Source organism: Ursus arctos, unplaced genomic scaffold, assembly GCF_023065955.2.
Source record: "Ursus arctos isolate Adak ecotype North America unplaced genomic scaffold, UrsArc2.0 scaffold_2, whole genome shotgun sequence".
In the NCBI taxonomy this organism is placed as follows: domain Eukaryota; kingdom Metazoa; phylum Chordata; class Mammalia; order Carnivora; family Ursidae; genus Ursus; species Ursus arctos.
In genome coordinates this window covers 11,785,589-11,797,849 of record NW_026622874.1, presented here as the reverse complement: position 1 = coordinate 11,797,849, position 12,261 = coordinate 11,785,589, and the positions used below count along the sequence as shown (strand labels likewise).

General features: G+C 39.8%; 1 long non-coding RNA gene across 1 annotated transcript; it reads right to left on the bottom strand.

The window, feature by feature from the left end:
• Positions 1 to 2,855: 2,855 nt before the first annotated feature.
• On the bottom strand, positions 2,856 to 9,009 carry LOC130544331 (uncharacterized). The gene is made up of 3 exons (XR_008960538.1): positions 8,633 to 9,009; positions 5,352 to 5,489; positions 2,856 to 5,134 (listed from the first exon to the last, which is right to left on the bottom strand). It is a non-coding gene; the product is annotated as an uncharacterized LOC130544331 (long non-coding RNA).
• Between the last annotated feature and the right edge of the window lie 3,252 nt (positions 9,010 to 12,261).

Here is a 12,261-nt window from a genome sequence, read left to right as displayed (position 1 = left end):
CACAACCTAGCACATCGTAATGTACAGAATTCATCGTATGTGTTATAAATAACTTCTCTCCATCTATATCACACTTAATGTTTTATTTTTAATATAATCAAATTTGTCAATCTTTTCCTTTATGATTTGTGCCTTTTGAAATCGTATTTTGTAAGTTCTTTTCAAAGTCATGGTTTCATCTGAAAAGTTTAAAGATTTAATGTTTTGGAATCTATTCTTGTGTATGATTTAAGGTAAGACATTAATTTAATTTTAATTTTATATATAGGTGGCCAATTTTATAACTTCCATTGAATAGCTTAACTTCCCCCTCCACTGCTTTGTAAGGCCATCTTGATGCATATCAAGTTTCCTTAAATGCTTGGGCATGTCCCTGAGTCACTCCACTCTTCTTTGTCAACTTTGTTCCATTACCACATTGTCTTAGACATTTTTAGTGAAAGTCTCTGAGTGATAAACGCCCTCTGTTTTTGACTGAAAATGTTTTATTTTGCTTTTAGTTATGAATAATTTTGGTATTATACAAGATTTTAGTTTGGCAATTATTTTCCATCTGCATTTTAAAAATATTATTGCATTTCCTTTCAACCTCTATTGTTGCTATGGAATAGTCTTCTCTCACTTTGATTGTTGTTGCTTTGTAGGTAATCTGTCTTTTCTATCTGGTCGCTTCAAAGATTTGGTCTTTGTCTTTGGTGTTCTGCAAATTCACAACAGTATATGCAGGTATTATTTATCTTTATTTATTTGTTGAAAGTTATTGTAAAGCTTAAATGTGAGGATTCATTATGTTCATTGATTCTAGAAAATTTCAAAACACTTTCTCCATTCTCTTGTTCTTCTAGCACAGAAATGTGAGGCCTTCTCATTCTATCTTCCATGTCTCTCAATTTTTTTTTAAAGATTTTATTTATTTATTCATTGGACAGAGATAGAGACAGCCAGCGAGAGAGGGAACACAAGCAGGGGGAGTGGGAGAGGAAGAAGCAGGCTCATAGCGGAAGAGCCTGATGTGGGGCTCGATCCCATAACACTAGGATCACGCCCTGAGCTGAAGGCAGACGCTTAACCGCTGTGCCACCCAGGCGCCCCTCAATTTCTTTTATGTATTGTTTCTGTGTCATGAATTATCAATCTGTGCTACACTTTGGAAATATTCTTATTTCTCATGTTACTAATTTCTCTTCAGACACTTCTCGTCTATTGTTTAAGCTGTCCATTGAGTTTTAAATTTCAATAACTTAAATTTTTTTATTTTTTCAAACGTCAGTTTCTTTTCATGCTTTATTTATTTATTTGACTTTTACTTATTTTTGTATTCTTTTAGCATAGTCATTTTATGTCATATTACTGTCCAATTATTTCAAGTTCTCAAGGATTCCAAGCTTGTTGTTTGTCATATTTGCTAACTTGCACTCACACTGTTTCTTTCAATGTTGTGTAATTCTTAATAGGAGTGTATTCTTAAATGGGATAGTTGTTGTTGTTGTTTTTCCTCCTGAGAATCCTTTGTGGGTGGAATTCCAGAGTAATTTTATGTTTGCACCTGCCACGTGCCCCAGGAGTATCACTAGCCATGGACCAATTTTACTCTTACTTTCTAGGCCTAGGGTTTTCTAGATCAAGTAGGTCATACAATTTCAAATCTCAAACACCTGCCAGAAAAAGTAACATATTTACAAATTATCAGGAGAGACTCCACTCTCTGGCAAGTTTCCTTGCCATGTCTGTATATCTATGGAAATTTTTTCCCATTCCATCCTTTAATTAAAGATGCAAGCCTTTTTAGACTCTGGATCTGTTCAGATGGTCTTTGTTTTAATTCCCTGTTTTATATGGTTCCAAGGCATCAGCATCCATCTCTGTAAGGCCAATAGAAATTATGCCCCTAGTATAATTAAAGGCACACTCCATACACATTCTACCACGTTTCCTTTCCCCAATGGTTTTCAGTCTTCCTTCTGATTCTGGCTCCTATGGATTGTCCATTCTCAGATATGACTTCAAAAGAACATCTGAACATTTGAAATATGCCATATTTTATCTAGTCTTTCAATATTTTTATATTAGATAGGTTTACAGATTATACTGTCCATCAATTTCTTAGAACCGTAATTATTCAATATTTTAAAACCATATATCTTAAGATGAGAAAAGAAGAGAAAAAATTCCATTTTGTATTTATTATAAAACAAAGCAAAAGGATCAAACTTCCCTGGACTACTTGTATCTGACTGTATTTATCTTTCATAAAAGCCAACCAGACATAGCTAAACTATTTAATTTCCTACTGTTAAAAGAATTTCCAAAGCTTTGATTTTTACCAGTATGAAGATACTTTCTAGAATATCAAATAGTCACTGAATCTCACTCTATGTTGATACCCCAGAGCTGCCTAGATTGAATTTTAAGACCTTCCACTTAGAAGTTACATAATCTTGGACAAGTAACTTAGTATATAGGAACAAAAATCATATCTATCCCAAAAGGTTGTTGAAAGAGATAAATGAAATAAGAAAGTAATACACTTAAGTCCAGTGCCTGGTCATAGAAAGCACTGAATAAAAGTGATATTACTACTACTACTAGTAGTAGTAATCATCATCATCATTACATAAAGTAGCATTTGGTCACCAAATTCTAAATGATCCTGAAGAACCAACTACATTTGGTTCAAAAACAGTTCTTTTATGACACCAAATTTTCTACATATTTTATAGAAATCTGGCTGTTGTAGAGAGGAATAAGATTAAAGTGCTTGCTTTAGCATCCTTTTTAAAGCTAAGATAAAACCCTGAATCATTACATATGTGACTCTAGAATTTTCTTTTTATTGTTTAAATTAATTCACATTAGGGGTAAACACTTAGAATGGCACCTGGCACTGGGCATACGTCAGCTTTCTTCTTCTCTTTATAATTATTCATATTGGCACAAATCTAGGTCTGTATTTTCAATTAGGTATAAAGAAGGAAGTTAGTAAATACATTTGAGCTACTCAAAACTAATCACTATTTGATTATTTGATCATAAAGAAGGCCTTTCATGAAGAAATTAGGTCAACTCTCCAGAGAGTGGTCACCACATTTTCTTGGCCATACTATATACAGCACACTTGGGAACGGTTCACATGAAAGCCTTGGCGAGTAGCTTTGTCTTAGTGGTCCGGAGCTGATTCTGAGATTGGAAGGATTATAAACCAGTTTTGTACATGCCAGCCTACTTAGCATAACTCAGCAAATGTACCTACTATTCTAAAGGTGAGATCAAAAATCTTGGCCAATAGTCCGTATTGATTTTTACATTTTATCTCACGGATGAAATTGATTTCAGTAGACTTCATCTCAAAATACTTTGCAAAGTTCCCACTTTTATTTCACGTATTCTGGTGCAACTAGAATATCTCTTTGCCATTTTTTTTTGCAATACTGAATTCTAGATACCTTTGTGAAGGGAATAATGACAATTCAAATGAGTGTCATGGTCAAAATTAAATCTCATTGTTTTTAAAACAAAAAATTCAGCTAAAAGAACGCTGTGTACAATATGCAACTCAGATCCACTATAAATTTTGGAAATCCTTCCTACATGGAGTCTGGAAAAATCTATCATCTGCAAATTTGAAGTATGTTTCTGCCTCCTGGAAAGGGACTTTCCTGGAATGGACATGTTTGAATCAATATGATTTTAAGGAGTTAAGCTGATTTTCACAACAATGAAAAAAGTTAACATTAATGGAAACAACACATTTCTGAAAAGTGTTTCCTTTAGAAGAATATTTCTTTCCTAGGTATGATTACACTGCCTGGCCTTTAGACTCATGACCATGTGTTTACGGTGTTGAATTGCCCTTCCTACATTGCTGGCCATAAGTGATCAAGCTTTGAACAAATTACTAAGGAAATGACTTATACTTTTATCACCAGTAAGCTGTCTCACTTTCTCGAGGAAGTTAGTGTGAACAGCTACTTCCACTATGTCAACTACAGCAGAATAAGATCCAATATATATCACCCCGTAGTCTAATCTTTACACCATTTATCCCACCCTTCTGTTTCTTAGCACTTCCCTCAATTCTACCTTTGTTTTTGGCTAAGATAACATCAGTTTCTATAACCCCAGAAGTGATATCAATTTACCATGTAGGGTCTCAAAGAGGTGTGATTCCAGGACTCAGAATCCTTTTGTCTTAAGGCTCTGCTGTCTTTAACATGTGTCTCCCAAGTTACCATGTTCCTCAAAAATCATGGGCTGAAGCACAGGAAATTTTTATTGCCAGACACTGAAGTAGTATGTATTACTACCACTCAGAATCCACTGGTTAAAAGCAGTCATCAGACATAGATTTAGTGGAGGCTAGAAAACGTACTTTAACTGCCTGCTCAGGAAGAAAAGTACATGGGTTTGGCCAACAGCTGGCCAGTGTTAAGTCACACTATCTTTACTTCTTTATCAATCAATTTTTTTAATTGGAAGTTTGCAGTTGTTCATGGGAGGCTACAGTTCTCATTTCCAGCTTATTGCAAGCTGACGGAAGTGGAGGATTTTCATATTCTAGAAGTCAGAGGAGTTAATTTGCATGCAGAAGTGCCTGACAGCCACATGTGCGTTCTGGTCTTTACAGTCACCCACTGGAGACTAGGAGCAAAGACCAAAAGTCAGAGGGAGAAGTGGAAGCATGATCCCCACCTCGTGTTGGTGGAGGAGTAAAAAAAGAAGCCAGAATGGGATTGCTGAAGCCCAGCCTGGATTGGGCTGTCAATCTCTAACACGTGGAGTGTGATAGATTCAAAAATAGGGCCAGTGGAATCATTACAAACAAACCTCAGTTATCTCTAGATAGACTGAGATGACCACTTTTAATACTTACAAATTCATCGGAACTTAATTCTGGATCTCTGTATATATCTACTCTCGGATATTTTTTTTTCCGTCAGTTTTCCTAATGATGTGGAGCTGGCGAGCTGGTGAGGTATCACAGTGCTGAAGGTCTGGAAGGCCATTCTAACTGAGGTCTCATTGACTGAGGAGCCCGAGGCACATCCCATTGGTGCTGACATTTGCTTTTCAGCTTCTGACAACTCTTTACAAACGGAAAGATTCAGTATGCCCTCCTTTTCCCGCCAAGAAGCACCTGGAAATTTTATACACATTAATAACATCTAGAGACAGATATTAAATATTTTACATGACTGAGAGAGGCTAATTTATGTATTTGGGCAACAGCTTAATTCTTATCTTCTTAAATTTAACAAAGCACTTTGATAGGCTTCGTGGAAAGATGGGGAAGAAAGAGTAATGAATTTGGCTTAGGTAACTTTGGTGATGTAGAAAGAGATAAGAAATCATACCTCTATTCATCAGAGGGTTCAAAGGTTCAGTTATGCAAGATGAATGAGTTCTGGAAATCCCATGCACAGCGTGGTGACTGTAGTTAATACCGTATCGTATGCTTGAAATTTGCTAAGAGGTGATCTTAAGTGTTCTTGCTGTTAAAAAAAAAAATCACAACTCCGTGAGGTGATGGTTATGTTAATTAGCTTGATTGTGTAATCATTGTACAATGTATGTATGTATGTACATAGCAAAACATCACATTGTACATCTTAGATATATACAATTTTTATGTGTCAATTATACCTCAATAAAGCTAGAAAAAAGGAAATCTATAATTTAACTAAAACACATGGCATAATAGTAGTGCTGAAACAGAAATATAGACAAGGTATAATGGCAGTACAGAAGATAAATACGTTCTCATTGGGTAGTATCTAAGAGGGCTTATAGAAGTGCTATGTAAGTTGGGTCTCGAAGGAAGATTGGCTTACAGATGGTGGAGGTGATGCAAGAAAGCCTATGTGAGCAGAATCTGAGTCCATGGAAGGAGTTCAGTTGTTATTCAGTAAGTATTTGAGGGCCTATTATGTGTCAGATACCTTTTATGGTATCTTGAGATACATCAATGAACAAAACAGATTCAATCAAAACAAAACAAAAATGATGGGATCCTTTCATGGGTGGGAGGGGCATAAACGGTGTGAGAGAAAGCAAGGAAATGAATAAAAAGGTTGCAGCCAGTACAGAGAAGGCCTAGAACCCTTCGCTGATAAGCTGAAGGGGCTGAATTGAGCATATAGGTTTGGAAGTCCTTGCATGCATACACGTGAGAACAAAAGCCCTGGGGTGAATCTTGTTCTGTAGAGAGAGGTGACCCCAGGAGAAGATTTTGAGGCATGCCAATATTAAATGACGGGGAGAAGGGACGAACTGGTGGAGTAGACTGAAAAGGAATGGTCACAGCATAAGGTTCCTGAAAGGAAGGGGCAGTACCTGCCTTTTCACCACCAGAGCTCCAGTATCTAGCATGGCGCTCTCAACATTGTAGGTGCACATTACTCTTTTAAATGAATGCATCATTGAAAGGAGACAGCATTATAGATCTCAGAGGGTGGAAAAAACTTTGAAGAAGTAAGCAGAAATATCTTCCTAAATGTAACCATGCTGGTTATTCCTTTTACTTCCCCCCTCCCCGTCCCCAAATCCATTACGCACCCTTCTCTGCCCAGTTCTCTAGCCCCTGGAAAAATGACCTCTACAAACTGTATTCCTTGGGTTTTTCTTGCCCTCTGTTAAGTTTGGGTTAACCATCGGGAGACATGAGCAGGACATCAAAGGGTAAGAGAAGAGAGAAGTAATTGCTTCTCCTCTCCCTCCCTGCCGGCCAGCGGCTATGGCAAAGGCTGATTTTCCTCTACTAAGGCCAGAGTTCCTATCAGATTGCTACAGTGTGTGTTTGTTTCTGATAACGCTCCTCTCCCTTACTGCTTCAGGCCTTGCTTTCCTGCTCTGGCTACTCTCTGGCTACCTCACCTCCCCAGGCCGGCTCCCTTAACCTCACCACAGGGTTACTTTGCTTCACTAAAATCCACTTCCTTAAAATTAAATCCCTCAATGTGCTGTTTCCTACTGTGACCATGACTGAAGGAATAATTATACACTCTAAAGAGACCATTCCTGATACTGTAGGTGGTCAGAGCGGGGACTCTGGATCCAGGAGGAGAAGTCGATCAGCCAAAGGTAAGTAAGATGTCAAGGCTGTGAGTAGAGACTTTTTCTTTTGATTTATAGGAGGGTGAATGGCAGAAAAAAATAGTGTGCTGTAAAGAAGAAAGGGCAAGGGAAGGTTTTTAAATTTGTTTTAGGATGAGAAATAATTTAGCCTATAAACATGTTCAATGCAGTGAGCCAGTACAAAGGGAAAGAATAGTAGCCTTAGTCTTAAAGATGATAATTAATGGAGCATTACTCCAGAGAAATCAGACCCAGGAGCACTGGTTAAAACCTATGAGAAAAATAGGGGTTTATTCTGGGACAAGGAAGAAAACTGTAAAGTCAGGGACAGAAAGAGATGGAATTGAAAGCTGAAAGCTGAGAAGGACTTTATCAGGGGGCCCCTCTTTTCTGTGCAGCATATCTTGCAGTCATATTTGCAAAGATGCCCTTTGGAGACTGCTCAAGATTTGAGAGAAATGGAAGAGGAGAATGAATTAGAATGTCATGGAGCTTAATTTTATTCTCTACAATTGTGTTGGGTAAGAGACAATGAAAACTGTTTTTCTCTCCTCGATCTGGCAACCGCAAGTAGGATGGATAAGAGAAAAAGGAAACCCCTGTATTGGTGGAAATTGCAGTAGTCTAGAGCAAGCGTTCATGAGGGTCTGGACTGGACAGAGAAGAGTGAGGCGGAAGGAGGATATTGTAGAAGGTCGACTCGTGCATTTATTGATTGCTCTGTGCTTGAGTCTGCGGAAGGCACATGGAGATTTCACAGAGAGTAGAAAATACACTATAAATTCAGTATACAGCACAAGTTCACTGGGAAAGCACAGAGAATATGACAAAGACCCAAGTAAAGGAAAGACTACTGAACCAGGAGTCGGACCCAGATTCAAATCCCCGCATGCCACTAAGTCGGTGACAGATTCTGGGTGATTTATTCCCCCAGTAGCATCTCAGCTTCCTTGTTTGACCAATGAAGGAGTTAAAAACCGATGGTCTCCTTGATTTCTAAATATCATTTTTGAATAAGAAAAACCAAAATGCTCCTTGGAGAAATAACTGATGCCAGAACTCACGCAGGTAAAACAGAAGATGAACTTGGAGCATGGTGCGGAAAAGGAAGCGCTCGACAAATAGATGGGGACGTGTCAAAAGGCCTCAGAAGCCAACCCAGAGGAGCTCCCAATGGTTGAAGTTGGAGCAACTTGATCAACAAAATAAATAACAATCTTGGACTACAACCCCAAATATCAAATAAATATATATACATGAGTACATTCTGGTAAGATAAATGATTGAGTAAAAATATGAGGGAGAAGAGTCAAATCTTTCTTACAGAAAATGTCAAAAATACATAGATGCTATCCCCTCCAGAACATGAAGATCGATTCCCCTCCCCACCCAGACATACCCTGAGAAGGGTCTAGGCTTAGTGACTCACCTCCAAAGAACAGAATTGAATAGGGAAAAAGGAAAATAGTAACGTTACACAGAAGAAGCCTGGCAAATCCGACGTTACCCAAGGGTTGGAAACTAATGTCACCATAATGTCATGTGGTTGTCCTGTACTCACAGTATAATATGATAAGAAAGCACTTTGCCTCTGTGATCTTCCCCAAAGCACCTCTCGGCAGTCTGCTGGTGAGAAAGACATCAGACAAACTCAGTGGAGGACACGTCCAGGATTCCTTGCCAGTACTACTAAGGACTGTCCAGGGCATTAAACAAACAAACAAACAAACAAAACAAAAGACTGACTGAAACTAATGCAACATTGCGGGTTAACTGTACTTCAGATTAAAAAGGAGGGGGGCATCTGGGAGGCTGAGCAGGTTAAGAGTCTGCCTTCGGCTCAGGTCATGATCTCAGGGTCCTAGGATCGAGCCCCTGCATCAGGCTCCCTGCTCAGTGGGAAGTCTGCTTCTCCCTCTCTCTCTGCTCCTCCCCCTGCTCATTCTCTCTCTCACTTTCAAATAAATAAGTAAAATCTTTTAAAAAGACAGAGAGAAAGAGATTAAGAAACTACCACAAATCAGAGGAGACTGGAGACACATGACAACTAAATGCAATGTTATTCTGGATTGAATCCCGGAACAGAAAGAGGACCTTAATGGGAAAACGGATGAAATTCAAATAAAGTCTGGAGTTTAGTTAATTAAAAAAAAATTGATGGTCTCTAAAGTCTCTTCCAGCTGGTAGCTATAAGAATAGCATTTATTATCTAATTGCTTCATAACTGTGCTCGTATTGCTTACCAACTGCCAAGAGCACACAAGGTAAGGGAACCATTAAGGCAGGCTGGAAGGCTTTAATCAACTGGTTTTTTTTTTTTTTCTCTTCTAACTTCCTGTAGTTGTAAGTTTCAGTGATGTAGTGTGTGGTGAGCTCAAAACAATTTTTGAAGCAATAAAGCAGTGTTTTGGTGAAAGTCTTCTTCTGTTGCTTTCCCAAACCAGCGCTCACCCTGTGCCCTAGTAAGGACAACCTCAAGTGACCCAGTGGGTTTCCATCCACTTCAGCCCTGAGTGTTTGAGCCCCCGAGCCTGTACCACCCGCCACCCAAGGCAGCCCTCTGTGAAACCGTTGCTATGGAGATGGTCGTGGTGGCAAGGCTACCTTTGGCTCATTTGATTTTCCTGGACAGTTTCTTCGCTTACAAAAGTTTATGGAACCCCAATGTGAAATCATGCTGGCTCTGATTCATGACATTTTCCTGAGACTTTATAATGTTTCTTTTTTCTAAATAAGCAATTTCAGGTCAGGTAAAAATGTGAGTAAATCATGCCTGGCTCTTGTTCCAGATGTATCAATTTCTGTCCATTCCCGTTTTTTCCCATTCATGGCTTTGGGGCAATAAAAATAAGCAATGCCTCCCCTCCGGAGCCTTTCTGAGTACGCAATATATAAACGGCATACCGTGCAGGGAGCAATATTTCCCTACCTTGGTCATTACCGACCTTAGCGTTTTCTCTGGCAATTATCTGAAACAGAGCAAGAACGTGGAGTAACGATTTTGGCACACTTAAGACCCTGGGAGGATCAAAGAGGCTGATGTGACAGTTCCTGAAATGGGGAGGAAGCAAACCGTCCCCACTGCCAACACTAACACAGCCCTGAGCTTGAGAGTCTGGGAGAGCCCAGTTGCCAAGTGTCTGCCTGCATTTGCTTTGAGGGGGCCAAGCTCGGAGCAGGTCAGGAAAATTATGGCTTTTATCAAGCAGACACTGTGGCTCTCTTTGAGGATGGCCAAAGTCTCACTCACTGCTGGTAACTGCAACACATGTGGTCTTCTCAAGAGGGGACGTGAATATGTTCACGGACTGGGAAAGAAGGTACCCACACGAGACTTTGTGTATTGGGGAGATTAGGGCAAGGCTGAAAGAGGTGAGATGTTTGTAAAGAAATTAAGAGTGAGTGCTTTGGAGCCACATTGGGCGGGTTTTAATCCTGGTCGGTTCACGTAGCATTCGTTCTGTATGACTTGAGCAAATTCCCTAACCTCTCCCTCAGCTCCCTGGTCGGTAAAATGAAAATGGTAATCAAATCCAAGTCACAGGATTGTCCAGGCAATAAAGAGATGGGGAGTACTTATATAACACTATCTGGCACGTGGCAAATCCTTAATAAAAGTCAGCTGCTATTACTTTAATTTTAATCATCATTATTCAGGAAAGAAAGTAATCAGGTTTTGTGATGTCCTGTGAGTGGCTTTTTCAGACTTATTGAATTTTCAAATAGTCACTGAGGGCTTGAAATGTACTAAGCATTGTGTTAAGCACTGTAGATAATTTAAGAACAAACAAATCCTCCTTGCCTTTATATTCCAGTGGTAGAGATAAGAAAATTATGCACAGGGGGCGCCTGGGTGGCTCAGTCAGTTAAGTGTCTGCCTTTGGCTCAGGTCATGATCTCGGGTTCCTGGGATGGAGCCCCGAGTGGTGTTGGGCCTCCTGCTCAGTGGGGAGTCTGCTTCTCCCTCTCTCTCTGCCCCTCTCCCAGCCTTGCGCTCTCTCTTCCACTCTGCTCTCTCTCTCCCTCTCAAATAAATAACATCTTTATAATAAAGGAAAGAAAGAAAAGTGTACACAAAGGAGGAGACATGATAGAGCGTTCTCCCCTCTGCTGTGCACTGATTATGAAGTACTTTGGAATTTCAGAAAAGAAGTGAATTGCCTAGTAAGGGGGATGGGGCACTCTTTACAAAGGAGGTAGCATTTGGCCAGAATTTGAATTACAAATGGGATTTTTTGGTTTTAATGTTGGAGATTGGCATGGTGGGGGTGGCAGGCAGGTGGGGCGGGGTGGAGAGGACTCAAGGCAGATGGAAGGAGAGAAGAGGTACTTGAGAGACAGGCATTGAACCAGGGTTTCTTGGTGGGAAGTTTCCAAAGGTAGAAAGGGCAGTCAGGGGAGTGCCTTGAGTAGACCTGGCCAAAGGAGCTGCCATTTTTATTTCATTAACAAATTGGGCCTCTTGGGGCGCCTAAGTGGCTCAGTCATTAAGTGTCTGCCTTCGGCTCAGGGCGTGATCCCGCCGTTCTGGGATCAAGCCTCACATCAGGCTCCCCTGCTGGGAGCCTGCTTCTTCCTCTCCCACTCTCACTGGCTGTCTCTGTGTCAAATAAATAAATAAAATCTTAAAAAAAAAAAAAAGAAAAGAAATTGGGCCTCCTTAGGAACATATTGGTAGGCCTAGAATTTTGGATTAGTGATGTGCTCTAGAAACTCACTCTGAGGGGCGCCTGGGGGGCTCAGATGGTGAAGCGGCTGCCTTCAGCTCAGGTCACCATCTCCAGGTCCTTGGATCCAGCCTCATGTTGGGCTCCCAGCTCAGCGGGAGTCTGCTTCTCCCTCTACCTCTGCCTCTCCCCCTACCTCTCTCCCTCTCTCTTTCTCTCTCATAAATAAAATCTTAAAAAAAAAAAAAAAAAACCGAAACTCACTGTGAGAAATATCTTGCCACAAAGCTGACCCTTTCTCACACAACACAGAGAGATATTTCTATCATCATTGTCTCCAGCCCGTTGTTTTAAACTTTAAAAATTAACAAAATATCTTAACAAAACCCTAGTTCCTCAAAGATTATGTGTTATGTGTTTTACAATTACAGAGTACTTTTACCAAAGGTTTATCATTAAGCTCAATAATTTTATAACAAAAGGGATTTACCAACTGAGATTTCTCTTTTGAGAAGAGAGTCTC